We start from the raw sequence: 14,664 nt of genomic DNA on the forward strand, positions 1-14,664 counted from the left end.
AATTAGTATTCTTAATCCGTTGTATTATCTTATGAAGTTTAAAATGCATGAATTCGACTATATCTAATATCTCAGACTATATCTAATAGCTAATATAATATCTCAGCTCTGGAAGGGTCTAGAAACTCCATTTTTGCACTCAGGTCTAAGTCTCATGGCCCTCTATCAGAATCCAGTTTTGAGTTTTGAGAAGATTGGAGAAACTTAATTTTTCGCACCGAAAAAAAAAAAAAAAACGGCAGGGGTACCACTGTAGTTTTTTTTTTTTTTTTTTTTTTTGGTGCGAAAAAATAAGTTTCTCCAATCTTCTCAAAACTCTGGATTCTGATAGAGGGCCATGAGACTTAGACCTGAGTGCAAAAATGGAGGCTCTAGACCCTTCCTGATCTGAGATATTGAGATCCCATGTAGCATCTTGCCATATTTTAAAAAAAAAGTGGGTTCGTGGACGGTGGAACTCAGGGGGCCCCCTGAGTGCAGTAAAATAGTTTTTATCATGACAAGAACTTTAATTAAAATGTCCAAAAATTACACTACCCAAATCCCCATTCAATAGATTGGGGGTGTCGAAATTTTGAGTTTCTCTGATCTTCTTGAAACTCTGGATTCTCATAAAGGGCAATGAGACTTAGACCTGAGTGCAAAAATGGAGGCTCTAGACCCTTCCAGAGCTGAGATGTTGAGATTTTTATAATGGCATAAATGTTACATGCACTCAATATCTCAGCTCTGGAAGGGTCTAGAGACTCCATTTTTGCACTCAGGTCTAAGTCTCACGGCCCTCTATCAGAATCCAGAGTTTTGAGAAGATTGGATAAACTTATTTTTTCGCACCGAAAAAAAAAACAAAAAACGAAAGGGGTACCACTGTCGTTTTTTTGGGGGGGGTCGAAATTTTGAGTTTCTCTGATCTTCTTGAAACTCTGGATTCTCGTAGAGGGCAATGAGCCTTAGACCTGAGTGCAAAAATGGAGGCTCTAGACCCTTCCAGAGCTGAGATTTTGAGATTTTTATAATGGCATAAATGCTACGTGCACTCAATATCTCAGCTCTGGAAGGGTCTAGAGCAGGGACGGGCAACTTTGATGATAGTGAGGGCCACAAATATTTTATCATAACTATCCGAGGGCCAAATGTGACGTGCACTTCCACCAATGGGATATTGGAGAATTAGAGGTACCATTTTAGAAGAAAACATATGTAGGTATGTCTTTATTACAGACTCTGCTAAGTAAATCAACCTACATATCCATATTCAATTATTTCCTCAGCTTCTTTTAATGAATGAACTTTTAACATAAACAAAGACACATTGCTGTGGCATTACTGTGTTTTTAATATTATTCCAGTGAAAACATGTTGGGCTCTCAAAAAACATACAATGATTGCAACAAAACTGAAAAGTAGCCTATTAAGTAAAAAAAAATAAATGGGATATTGGAAAATAAAAAAAACTACCATTTTAGAAGAACAAAACATATGTAAGTCTCATGGCCCTCTATCAGAATCCAGAGTTTTGAGAAGATTGGAGAAACTTAATTTTTCGCCCGAAAAAAAAAAAAAAAACGTAAGGGGTACCACTGTCGTTTTTTTTTAGGGCCGAATTTTTGAGTTTCGATATCTCAGCTCTGGAAGGGGATAGAGCCTCCATTTTTGCACTCAGGTCTAAGTCTCATGGCCCTCTATCAGAATCCAGAGTTTTGGGAAGATTGGAGAAACTTAATTTTTCGCCCGAAAAAAAAAAACGTAAGGGGTACCACTGTCGGTTTTTTTTTCGGGCCGAATTTTTGAGTTTCGATATCTCAGCTCTGGAAGGGGCTAGAGCCTCCATTTTTGCACTCAGGTCTAAGTCTCATGGCCCTCTATCAGAATCCAGAATTTTGGGAAGATTGGAGAAACTTAATTTTTCGCCCGAAAAAAAAAAAAAACGTAAGGGGTACCACTGTCGTTTTTTTTTTCGGGCCGAATTTTTGAGTTTCGATATCTCAGCTCTGGAAGGGGCAAGAGCATCCATTTTTGCACTCAGGTCTAAGTCTCATGGCCCTCTATCAGAATCCAGAATTTTGGGAAGATTGGAGAAACTTAATTTTTCGCCCGAAAAAAAAAAAAAACGTAAGGGGTACCACTGTCGTTTTTTTTTTCGGGCCGAATTTTTGAGTTTCGATATCTCAGCTCTGGAAGGGGCTAGAGCCTCCATTTTTGCACTCAGGTCTAAGTCTCATGGCCCTCTATCAGAATCCAGAGTTTTGGGAAGATTGGAGAAACTTAATTTTTCGCCCGAAAAAAAAAAACGTAAGGGGTACCACTGTCGTTTTTTTTTTCGGGCCGAATTTTTGAGTTTCGATATCTCAGCTCTGGAAGGGGCTAGAGCCTCCATTTTTGCACTCAGGTCTAAGTCTCATGGCCCTCTATCAGAATCCAGAGTTTTGGGAAGATTGGAGAAACTTAATTTTTCGCCCGAAAAAAACAAAAAACGTAAGGGGTACCACTGTCGTTTTTTTTTTCGGGCCGAATTTTTGAGTTTCAATATCTCAGCTCTGGAAGGGGCTAGAGCCTCCATTTTTGCACTCAGGTCTAAGTCTCATGGCCCTCTATCAGAATCCAGAATTTTGGGAAGATTGGAGAAACTTAATTTTTCGCCCGAAAAAAAAAAAAACGTAAGGGGTACCACTGTCGTTTTTTTTTTCGGGACGAATTTTTGAGTTTCGATATCTCAGCTCTGGAAGGGGCTAGAGCCTCCATTTTTGCACTCAGGTCTAAGTCTCATGGCCCTCTATCAGAATCGAGAGTTTTGGGAAGATTGGAGAAACTTAATTTTTCGCCCGAAAAAAAAAAAAACGTAAGGGGTACCACTGTGGGTTTTTTTTCGGGCCGAATTTTTGAGTTTCGATATCTCAGCTCTGGAAGGGGCTAGAGCCTCCATTTTTGCACTCAGGTCTAAGTCGCATGGCCCTCTATCAGAATCCAGAGTTTTGGGAAGATTGGAGAAACTTAATTTTTCGTCCGAAAAAAAAAAAAACGTAAGGGGTACCACTGTCGTTTTTTTTTTTCGGGCCGAATTTTTGAGTTTCGATATCTCAGCTCTGGAAGGGTCTAGAGCCTCCATTTTTGCACTCAGGTGTAAGTCTCAGTGCCCTCTATCAGAATCCAGAGTTTCGAGAAGATTGGGGATACTTAATTTTTCGCCAAAAAAAAAAAAGCGTAAGGGATAACACTGTCGTTTTTTTTTCGGGTCGAAATTTTGAGTTTCGATATCTCAGCTCTGGAAGGGTCTAGAGCCTCCATTTTTGCACTGAGGTGTAAGTCTCAGTGCCCTCTATCAGAATCCAGAGTTTCGAGAAGATTGGGGATACTAAATTTTTCGCCCAAAAAAAAAAACGTAAGGGGTAACACTGTCGTTTTTTTTTCGGGTCGAAATTTTGAGTTTCGATATCTCAGCTCTGGAAGGGGTTAGAGCCTCCATTTTTGCACTGAGGTGTAAGTCTCAGTGCCCTCTATCAGAATCCAGAGTTTCGAGAAGATTGGAAAAACTTAATTTTTCGCCCGAAAAAAAAAAACGTAAGGGGTACCACTGTCGTTTTTTTTTTTCGGGACGAATTTTTGAGTTTCGATATCTCAGCTCTGGAAGGGGCTAGAGCCTCCATTTTTGCACTCAGGTCTAAGTCTCATGGCCCTCTATCAGAATCCAGAGTTTTGGGAAGATTGGAGAAACTTAATTTTTCGCCCGAAAAAAAAAACATAAGGGGTACCACTGTCGTTTTTTTTTCGGGCCGAATTTTTGAGTTTCGATATCTCAGCTCTGGAAGGGGCTAGAGCCTCCATTTTTGCACTCAGGTCTAAGTCTCATGGCCCTCTATCAGAATCCAGAGTTTTGGGAAGATTGGAGAAACTTAATTTTTCGCCCGAAAAAAACAAAAAACGTAAGGGGTACCACTGTCGTTTTTTTTTTCGGGCCGAATTTTTGAGTTTCGATATCTCAGCTCTGGAAGGGTCTAGAGCCTCCATTTTTGCACTCAGGTCTAAGTCTCATGGCCCTCTATCAGAATCCAGAATTTTGGGAAGATTGGAGAAACTTAATTTTTCGCCCGAAAAAAAAAAAAAACGTAAGGGGTACTACTGTCGTTTTTTTTTTTTCGGGACGAATTTTTGAGTTTCGATATCTCAGCTCTGGAAGGGTCTAGAGCCTCCATTTTTGCACTCAGGTCTAAGTCTCATGGCCCTCTATCAGAATCCAGAGTTTTGGGAAGATTGGAGAAACTTAATTTTTCGCCCGAAAAAAAAAATGTAAGGGGTACCACTGTCGTTTTTTTTTCGGGCCGAATTTTTGAGTTTCGATATCTCAGCTCTGGAAGGGGCTAGAGCCTCCATTTTTGCACTCAGGTCTAAGTCTCATGGCCCTCTATCAGAATCCAGAGTTTTGGGAAGATTGGAGAAACTTAATTTTTCGCCCGAAAAAAAAAAACGTAAGGGGTACCACTGTGGGTTTTTTTTCGGGCCGAATTTTTGAGTTTCGATATCTCAGCTCTGGAAGGGGCTAGAGCCTCCATTTTTGCACTCAGGTCTAAGTCGCATGGCCCTCTATCAGAATCCAGAGTTTTGGGAAGATTGGAGAAACTTAATTTTTCGCCCGAAAAAAAAAAAAAAACGTAAGGGGTACCACTGTCGTTTTTTTTTCGGGCCGAATTTTTGAGTTTCGATATCTCAGCTCTGGAAGGGTCTAGAGCCTCCATTTTTGCACTCAGGTCTAAGTCTCATGGCCCTCTATCAGAATCCAGAGTTTTGGGAAGATTGGAGAAACTTAATTTTTCACCCGAAAAAAAAAAAACGTAAGGGGTACCACTGTCGTTTTTTTTTCGGGCCGAATTTTTGAGTTTTGATATCTCAGCTCTGGAAGGGTCTAGAGCCTCCATTTTTGCACTCAGGTCTAAGTCTCATGGCCCTCTATCAGAATCCAGAGTTTCGAGAAGATTGGGGATACTTAATTTTTCGTCCCCAAAAAAAAAAAAAAAAAACGTAAGGGGCAACACTGTCGTTTTTTTTTCGGGTCGAAATTTTGAGTTTCGATATCTCAGCTATGGAAGGGTCTAGAGCCTCCATTTTTGCACTCAGGTCTAAGTCTCATGGCCCTCTATCAGAATCCAGAGTTTTGGGAAGATTGGAGAAACTTAATTTTTCGGCCGAAAAAAAAACGAAAGGGGTACCACTGTCGTTTTTTTTTTTCGGGCCGAATTTTGAGTTTCGATATCTCAGCTCTGGAAGGGGCTAGCGCCTCCATTTTTGCACTCAGGTCTAAGTCTCATGGCCCTCTATCAGAATCCAGAGTTTTGGGAAGATTGGAGAAACTTAATTTTTCGCCCAAAAAAAAAAAAACGTAAGGGGTACCACTGTCGTTTTTTTTTCGGGCCGAATTTTTGAGTTTCGATATCTCAGCTCTGGAAGGGTCTAGAGCCTCCATTTTTGCACTCAGGTGTAAGTCTCAGTGCCCTCTATCAGAATCCAGAGTTTCGAGAAGATTGGGGATACTTAATTTTTCCCCCAAAAAAAAAAACGTAAGGGGTAACACTGTCGTTTTTTTTCGGGTCGAAAGTTTGAGTTTCGATATCTCAGCTCTGGAAGGGTCTAGAGCATCCATTTTAGCACTCAGGTGTAAGTCTCAGTGCCCTCTATCAGAATCCAGAGTTTCGAGAAGATTGGGGATACTTAATTTTTCGCCCAAAAAAAAGAAAACGTAAGGGGTAACACTGTCGTTTTTTTTTCGGGTCGAAATTTTGAGTTTCGATATCTCAGCTCTGGAAGGGTCTAGAGCCTCCATTTTTGCACTCAGGTCTAAGTCTCATGGCCCTCTATCAGAATCCAGAGTTTCGAGAAGATTGGGGATACTTAATTTTTCGCCCCAAAAAAAAAAAAAACGTAAGGGGCAACACTGTCGTTTTTTTTTTCGGGTCGAAATTTTGAGTTTCGATATCTCAGCTATGGAAGGGTCTAGAGCCTCCATTTTTGCACTGAGGTGTAAGTCTCAGTGCCCTCTATCAGAATCCAGAGTTTCGAGAAGATTGGAGAAACTTAATTATTCGCCCGAAAAAAAAAACGTAAGGGGTACCACTGTCGTTTTTTTTTCGGGCCGAATTTTTGAGTTTCGATATCTCAGCCCTGGAAGGGTCTAGAGCCTCCATTTTTGCACTCAGGTGTAAGTCTCATGGCCCTCTATCAGAATCCAGAGTTTCGAGAAGATTGGGGATACTTAATTTTTCGCCCAAAAAAAAAAAAGTAAGGGGTAACACTGTCGTTTTTTTTTCGGGTCGAAATTTTGAGTTTCGATATCTCAGCTCTGGAAGGGTCTAGAGCCTCCATTTTTGCACTCAGGTGTAAGTCTCAGTGCCCTCTATCAGAATCCAGAGTTTCGAGAAGAATGGGGATACTTAATTTTTCGCCCAAAAAAAAAAAACGTAAGGGGTAACACTGTCGTTTTTTTTTCGGGTCGAAATTTTGAGTTTTGATATCTCAGCTCTGGAAGGGTCTAGAGCCTCCATTTTTACACTGAAGTGTAAGTCTCAGTGCCCTCTATCAGAATCCAGAGTTTCGAGAAGAATGGGGATACTTAATTTTTCGCCCAAAAAAAAAAAACGTAAGGGGTAACACTGTCGTTTTTTTTTCGGGTCGAAATTTTGAGTTTCGATATCTCAGCTCTGGAAGGGTCTAGAGCCTCCATTTTTGCACTCAGGTGTAAGTCTCAGTGCCCTCTATCAGAATCCAGAGTTTCGAGAAGAATGGGGATACTTAATTTTTCGCCTAAAAAAAAAAACGTAAGGGGTAACACTGTCGTTTTTTTTTCGGGTCGAAATTTTGAGTTTCGATATCTCAGCTGTGGAAGGGTCTAGAGCCTCCATTTTTGCACTCAGGTGTAAGTCTCAGTGCCCTCTATCAGAATCCAGAGTTTCGAGAAGATTGGGGATACTTAATTTTTCACCCAAAAAAAAAACGTAAGGGGTAACACTGTCGTTTTTTTTTTCGGGTCGAAATTTTGAGTTTCGATATCTCAGCTCTGGAAGGGTCTAGAGCCTCCATTTTTGCACTCAGGTGTAAGTTTCAGTGCCCTCTATCAGAATCCAGAGTTTCGAGAAGATTGGGGATACTTAATTTTTCGCCCAAAAAAAAAAACGTAAGGGGTAACACTGTCGGTTTTTTTTTTCGGGTCGAAATTTTTGAGTTTCGATATCTCAGCTCTGGAAGGGTCTAGAGCCTCCATTTTTGCACTCAGGTGTAAGTCTCAGTGCCCTCTATCAGAATCCAGAGTTTCGAGAAGATTGGGGATACTTAATTTTTCGCCAAAAAAAACAAACGTAAGGGATAACACTGTCGTTTTTTTTTCGGGTCGAAATTTTGAGTTTCGATATCTCAGCTCTGGAAGGGTCTAGAGCCTCCATTTTTGCACTGAGGTGTAAGTCTCAGTGCCCTCTATCAGAATCCAGAGTTTCGAGAAGATTGGGGATACTAAATTTTTCGCCCAAAAAAAAAAAACGTAAGGGGTAACACTGTCGTTTTTTTTTCGGGTCGAAATTTTGAGTTTCGATATCTCAGCTCTGGAAGGGGTTAGAGCCTCCATTTTTGCACTGAGGTGTAAGTCTCAGTGCCCTCTATCAGAATCCAGAGTTTCGAGAAGATTGGAGAAACTTAATTTTTCGCCCGAAAAAAAAAAAACGTAAGGGGTACCACTGTCGTTTTTTTTTCGGGCCGAATTTTTGAGTTTCGATATCTCAGCTCTGGAAGGGGCTAGAGCCTCCATTTTTGCACTCAGGTCTAAGTCTCATGGCCCTCTATCAGAATCCAGGGTTTCGAGAAGATTGGGGATACTTAATTTTTCGCCCAAAAAAAAAAACGTAAGGGGTAACACTGTCGTTTTTTTTTCGGGTCGAAATTTTGAGTTTCGATATCTCAGCTCTGGAAGGGTCTAGAGCCTCCATTTTTGCACTCAGGTGTAAGTCTCAGTGCCCTCTATCAGAATCCAGAGTTTCGAGAATGGGGATACTTAATTTTTCGCCCCAAAAAAAAACCGTAAGGGGTAACACTGTCGTTTTTTTTCGGGTCGAAATTTTGAGTTTCGATATCTCAGCTCTGGAAGGGTCTAGAGCCTCCAATTTTGCACTGAGGTGTAAGTCTCAGTGCCCTCTATCAGAATCCAGCGTTTCGAGAAAATTGGAGAAACTTCATTATTCGCCCGAAAAAAAAACGTAAGGGGTACCACTGTCGTTTTTTTTTCGGGCCGAATTTTTGAGTTTCGATATATCAGCCCTGGAAGGGGCTAGAGCCTCAATTTTTGCACTCAGGTCTAAGTCTCATGGCCCTTTATCAGAATCCAGAGTTTTGGGAAGATTGGAGAAACTTAATTTTTCGCCCGAAAAAAAAAAACGTAAGGGGTACCACTGTCGTTTTTTTTCGGGCCGAATTTTTGAGTTTCGATATCTCAGCTCTGGAAGGGTCTAGAGCCTCCATTTTTGCACTCAGGTCTAAGTCTCATGGCCCTCTATCAGAATCCAGAGTTTCGAGAAGATTGGGGATACTTAATTTTTCGCCCAAAAAAAAAAAAACGTAAGGGGTAACACTGTCGTTTTTTTTCGGGTCGAAATTTTGAGTTTCGATATCTCAGCTCTGGAAGGGTCTAGAGCCTCCATTTTTGCACTCAGGTGTAAGTCTCAGTGCCCTCTATCAGAATCCAGAGTTTCGAGAAGAATGGGGATACTTAATTTTTCGCCCCCCCCAAAAAAAAACGTAAGGGGTAACACTGTCGTTTTTTTTTCGGGTCGAAATTTTGAGTTTCGATATCTCAGCTCTGGAAGGGTCTAGAGTCTCAATTTTTACACTGAGGTGTAAGTCTCAGTGCCCTCTATCAGAATCCAGAGTTTCGAGAAGATTGGGGATACTTAATTTTTCGCCGCAAAAAAAAAAAACGTAAGGGGTAACACTGTCGTTTTTTATTCGGGTCGAAATTTTGAGTTTCGATATCTCAGCTCTGGAAGGGTCTAGAGCCTCCATTTTTGCACTCAGGTGTAAGTCTCAGTGCCCTCTATCAGAATCCAGAGTTTCGAGAAGATTGGGGATAGTTAATTTTTCACCCAAAAAAAAAAAACGTAAGGGGTAACACTGTCGGGTTTTTTTCGGGTCGAAATTTTGAGTTTCGATATCTCAGCTCTGGAAGGGGCTAGAGCCTCCATTTTTGCACTCAGGTCTAAGTCTCATGGCCTTCTATCAGAATCCAGAGTTTTGGGAAGATTGGAGAAACTTAATTTTTCGCCCGAAAAAAAAAAAAAACGTAAGGGGTACCACTGTCGTTTTTTTTTTCGGGCCGAATTTTTGAGTTTCGATATCTCAGCTCTGGAAGGGTCTAGAGCCTCCATTTTTGCACTCAGGTCTAAGTCTCATGGCCCTCTATCAGAATCCAGAGTTTTGGGAAGATTGGAGAAACGTAATTTTTCGCCCGAAAAAAAAAAAACGTAAGGGGTACCACTGTCGTTTTTTTTTCGGGCCGAATTTTTGAGTTTTGATATCTCAGCTCTGGAAGGGTCTAGAGCCTCCATTTTTGCACTCAGGTCTAAGTCTCATGGCCCTCTATCAGAATCCAGAGTTTCGAGAAGATTGGGGATACTTAATTTTTCGCCCCCAAAAAAAACAAAAAAAAACGTAAGGGGCAACACTGTCGTTTTTTTTTCGGGTCGAAATTTTGAGTTTCGATATCTCAGCTATGGAAGGGTCTAGAGCCTCCATTTTTGCACTCAGGTCTAAGTCTCATGGCCCTCTATCAGAATCCAGAGTTTTGGGAAGATTGGAGAAACTTAATTTTTCGGCCGAAAAAAAAACGAAAGGGGTACCACTGTCGTTTTTTTTTTTCGGGCCGAATTTTGAGTTTCGATATCTCAGCTCTGGAAGGGGCTAGCGCCTCCATTTTTGCACTCAGGTCTAAGTCTCATGGCCCTCTATCAGAATCCAGAGTTTTGGGAAGATTGGAGAAACTTAATTTTTCGCCCAAAAAAAAAAAAAAAACGTAAGGGGTACCACTGTCGTTTTTTTTTCGGGCCGAATTTTTGAGTTTCGATATCTCAGCTCTGGAAGGGTCTAGAGCCTCCATTTTTGCACTCAGGTGTAAGTCTCAGTGCCCTCTATCAGAATCCAGAGTTTCGAGAAGATTGGGGATACTTAATTTTTCGCCCCAAAAAAAAAAAAAACGTAAGGGGCAACACTGTCGTTTTTTTTTCGGGTCGAAATTTTGAGTTTCGATATCTCAGCTATGGAAGGGTCTAGAGCCTCCATTTTTGCACTGAGGTGTAAGTCTCAGTGCCCTCTATCAGAATCCAGAGTTTCGAGAAGATTGGAGAAACTTAATTATTCGCCCGAAAAAAAAAAACGTAAGGGGTACCACTGTCGTTTTTTTTTCGGGCCGAATTTTTGAGTTTCGATATCTCAGCCCTGGAAGGGTCTAGAGCCTCCATTTTTGCACTCAGGTGTAAGTCTCATGGCCCTCTATCAGAATCCAGAGTTTCGAGAAGATTGGGGATACTTAATTTTTCGCCCAAAAAAAAAAAAAGTAAGGGGTAACACTGTCGTTTTTTTTTCGGGTCGAAATTTTGAGTTTCGATATCTCAGCTCTGGAAGGGTCTAGAGCCTCCATTTTTGCACTCAGGTGTAAGTCTCAGTGCCCTCTATCAGAATCCAGAGTTTCGAGAAGAATGGGGATACTTAATTTTTCGCCCAAAAAAAAAAAACGTAAGGGGTAACACTGTCGTTTTTTTTTCGGGTCGAAATTTTGAGTTTCGATATCTCAGCTCTGGAAGGGTCTAGAGCCTCCATTTTTGCACTCAGGTGTAAGTCTCAGTGCCCTCTATCAGAATCCAGAGTTTCGAGAAGAATGGGGATACTTAATTTTTCGCCCAAAAAAAAAAAACGTAAGGGGTAACATTGTCGTTTTTTTTTCGGGTCGAAATTTTGAGTTTCGATAAATCAGCTCTGGAAGGGTCTAGAGCCTCCATTTTTACACTGAAGTGTAAGTCTCAGTGCCCTCTATCAGAATCCAGAGTTTCGAGAAGAATGGGGATACTTAATTTTTCGCCCAAAAAAAAAAAACGTAAGGGGTAACACTGTCGTTTTTTTTCGGGTCGAAATTTTGAGTTTCGATATCTCAGCTCTGGAAGGGTCTAGAGCCTCCATTTTTGCACTCAGGTGTAAGTCTCAGTGCCCTCTATCAGAATCCAGAGTTTCGAGAAGAATGGGGATACTTAATTTTTCGCCTAAAAAAAAAAACGTAAGGGGTAACACTGTCGTTTTTTTTTCGGGTCGAAATTTTGAGTTTCGATATCTCAGCTGTGGAAGGGTCTAGAGCCTCCATTTTTGCACTCAGGTGTAAGTCTCAGTGCCCTCTATCAGAATCCAGAGTTTCGAGAAGATTGGGGATACTTAATTTTTCACCCAAAAAAAAAACGTAAGGGGTAACACTGTCGTTTTTTTTTTCGGGTCGAAATTTTGAGTTTCGATATCTCAGCTCTGGCAGGGTCTAGAGCCTCCATTTTTGCACTCAGGTGTAAGTTTCAGTGCCCTCTATCAGAATCCAGAGTTTCGAGAAGATTGGGGATACTTAATTTTTCGCCCCAAAAAAAAAACGTAAGGGGTAACACTGTCGGTTTTTTTTTTCGGGTCGAAATTTTTGAGTTTCGATATCTCAGCTCTGGAAGGGTCTAGAGCCTCCATTTTTGCACTCAGGTGTAAGTCTCAGTGCCCTCTATCAGAATCCAGAGTTTCGAGAAGATTGGGGATACTTAATTTTTCGCCAAAAAAAACAAACGTAAGGGATAACACTGTCGTTTTTTTTCGGGTCGAAATTTTGAGTTTCGATATCTCAGCTCTGGAAGGGTCTAGAGCCTCCATTTTTGCACTGAGGTGTAAGTCTCAGTGCCCTCTATCAGAATCCAGAGTTTCGAGAAGATTGGGGATACTAAATTTTTCGCCCAAAAAAAAAAAACGTAAGGGGTAACACTGTCGTTTTTTTTTCGGGTCGAAATTTTGAGTTTCGATATCTCAGCTCTGGAAGGGGTTAGAGCCTCCATTTTTGCACTGAGGTGTAAGTCTCAGTGCCCTCTATCAGAATCCAGAGTTTCGAGAAGATTGGAGAAACTTAATTTTTCGCCCGAAAAAAAAAAAACGTAAGGGGTACCACTGTCGTTTTTTTTTCGGGCCGAATTTTTGAGTTTCGATATCTCAGCTCTGGAAGGGGCTAGAGCCTCCATTTTTGCACTCAGGTCTAAGTCTCATGGCCCTCTATCAGAATCCAGAGTTTCGAGAAGATTGGGGATACTTAATTTTTCGCCCAAAAAAAAAAAACGTAAGGGGTAACACTGTCGTTTTTTTTTCGGGTCGAAATTTTGAGTTTCGATATCTCAGCTCTGGAAGGGTCTAGAGCCTCCATTTTTGCACTCAGGTGTAAGTCTCAGTGCCCTCTATCAGAATCCAGAGTTTCGAGAATGGGGATACTTAATTTTTCGCCCCAAAAAAAAACCGTAAGGGGTAACACTGTCGTTTTTTTTCGGGTCGAAATTTTGAGTTTCGATATCTCAGCTCTGGAAGGGTCTAGAGCCTCCATTTTTGCACTGAGGTGTAAGTCTCAGTGCCCTCTATCAGAATCCAGAGTTTCGAGAAGATTGGAGAAACTTCATTATTCGCCCGAAAAAAAAACGTAAGGGGTACCACTGTCGTTTTTTTTTCGGGCCGAATTTTTGAGTTTCGATATCTCAGCCTTGGAAGGGGCTAGAGCCTCAATTTTTGCACTCAGGTCTAAGTCTCATGGCCCTCTATCAGAATCCAGAGTTTTGGGAAGATTGGAGAAACTTAATTTTTCGCCCGAAAAAAAAAACGTAAGGGGTACCACTGTCGTTTTTTTTCGGGCCGAATTTTTGAGTTTCGATATCTCAGCTCTGGAAGGGTCTAGAGCCTCCATTTTTGCACTCAGGTCTAAGTCTCATGGCCCTCTATCAGAATCCAGAGTTTTGGGAAGATTGGAGAAACGTAATTTTTCGCCCGAAAAAAAAAAACGTAAGGGGTACCACTGTCGTTTTTTTTTCGGGCCGAATTTTTGAGTTTTGATATCTCAGCTCTGGAAGGGTCTAGAGCCTCCATTTTTGCACTCAGGTCTAAGTCTCATGGCCCTCTATCAGAATCCAGAGTTTCGAGAAGATTGGGGATACTTAATTTTTCGCCCCCAAAAAAAACAAAAAAAAACGTAAGGGGCAACACTGTCGTTTTTTTTTCGGGTCGAAATTTTGAGTTTCGATATCTCAGCTATGGAAGGGTCTAGAGCCTCCATTTTTGCACTCAGGTCTAAGTCTCATGGCCCTCTATCAGAATCCAGAGTTTTGGGAAGATTGGAGAAACTTAATTTTTCGGCCGAAAAAAAAACGAAAGGGGTACCACTGTCGTTTTTTTTTTTCGGGCCGAATTTTGAGTTTCGATATCTCAGCTCTGGAAGGGGCTAGCGCCTCCATTTTTGCACTCAGGTCTAAGTCTCATGGCCCTCTATCAGAATCCAGAGTTTTGGGAAGATTGGAGAAACTTAATTTTTCGCCCAAAAAAAAAAAAAACGTAAGGGGTACCACTGTCGTTTTTTTTTCGGGCCGAATTTTTGAGTTTCGATATCTCAGCTCTGGAAGGGTCTAGAGCCTCCATTTTTGCACTCAGGTGTAAGTCTCAGTGCCCTCTATCAGAATCCAGAGTTTCGAGAAGATTGGGGATACTTAATTTTTCGCCCCAAAAAAAAAAAAAAAACGTAAGGGGCAACACTGTCGTTTTTTTTTCGGGTCGAAATTTTGAGTTTCGATATCTCAGCTATGGAAGGGTCTAGAGCCTCCATTTTTGCACTGAGGTGTAAGTCTCAGTGCCCTCTATCAGAATCCAGAGTTTCGAGAAGATTGGAGAAACTTAATTATTCGCCCGAAAAAAAAAAACGTAAGGGGTACCACTGTCGTTTTTTTTTCGGGCCGAATTTTTGAGTTTCGATATCTCAGCCCTGGAAGGGTCTAGAGCCTCCATTTTTGCACTCAGGTGTAAGTCTCATGGCCCTCTATCAGAATCCAGAGTTTCGAGAAGATTGGGGATACTTAATTTTTCGCCCAAAAAAAAAAAAAGTAAGGGGTAACACTGTCGTTTTTTTTTCGGGTCGAAATTTTGAGTTTCGATATCTCAGCTCTGGAAGGGTCTAGAGCCTCCATTTTTGCACTCAGGTGTAAGTCTCAGTGCCCTCTATCAGAATCCAGAGTTTCGAGAAGAATGGGGATACTTAATTTTTCGCCCAAAAAAAAAAAACGTAAGGGGTAACACTGTCGTTTTTTTTTCGGGTCGAAATTTTGAGTTTCGATATCTCAGCTCTGGAAGGGTCTAGAGCCTCCATTTTTGCACTCAGGTGTAAGTCTCAGTGCCCTCTATCAGAATCCAGAGTTTCGAGAAGAATGGGGATACTTAATTTTTCGCCCAAAAAAAAAAAACGTAAGGGGTAACATTGTCGTTTTTTTTTCGGGTCGAAATTTTGAGTTTCGATAAATCAGCTCTGGAAGGGTCTAGAGCCTCCATTTTTACACTGAAGTGTAAGTCTCAGTGCCCTCTATCAGAATCCAGAGTTTCGAGAAGAATGGG

General features: G+C 41.3%; 1 protein-coding gene across 1 annotated transcript in view; it reads left to right on the forward strand.

Annotated features, from left to right (window-relative positions):
• abca4b (ATP binding cassette subfamily A member 4b) overlaps positions 1-14,664 on the forward strand; it is a 134,922-nt gene that overhangs the window by 43,652 nt on the left and 76,606 nt on the right. The gene's annotated exons all lie outside the window — the stretch shown is intronic.

Source organism: Pimephales promelas, chromosome 5 (genome assembly GCF_988280905.1).
Source record: "Pimephales promelas chromosome 5, fPimPro1.hap1.1, whole genome shotgun sequence".
In the NCBI taxonomy this organism is placed as follows: domain Eukaryota; kingdom Metazoa; phylum Chordata; class Actinopteri; order Cypriniformes; family Leuciscidae; genus Pimephales; species Pimephales promelas.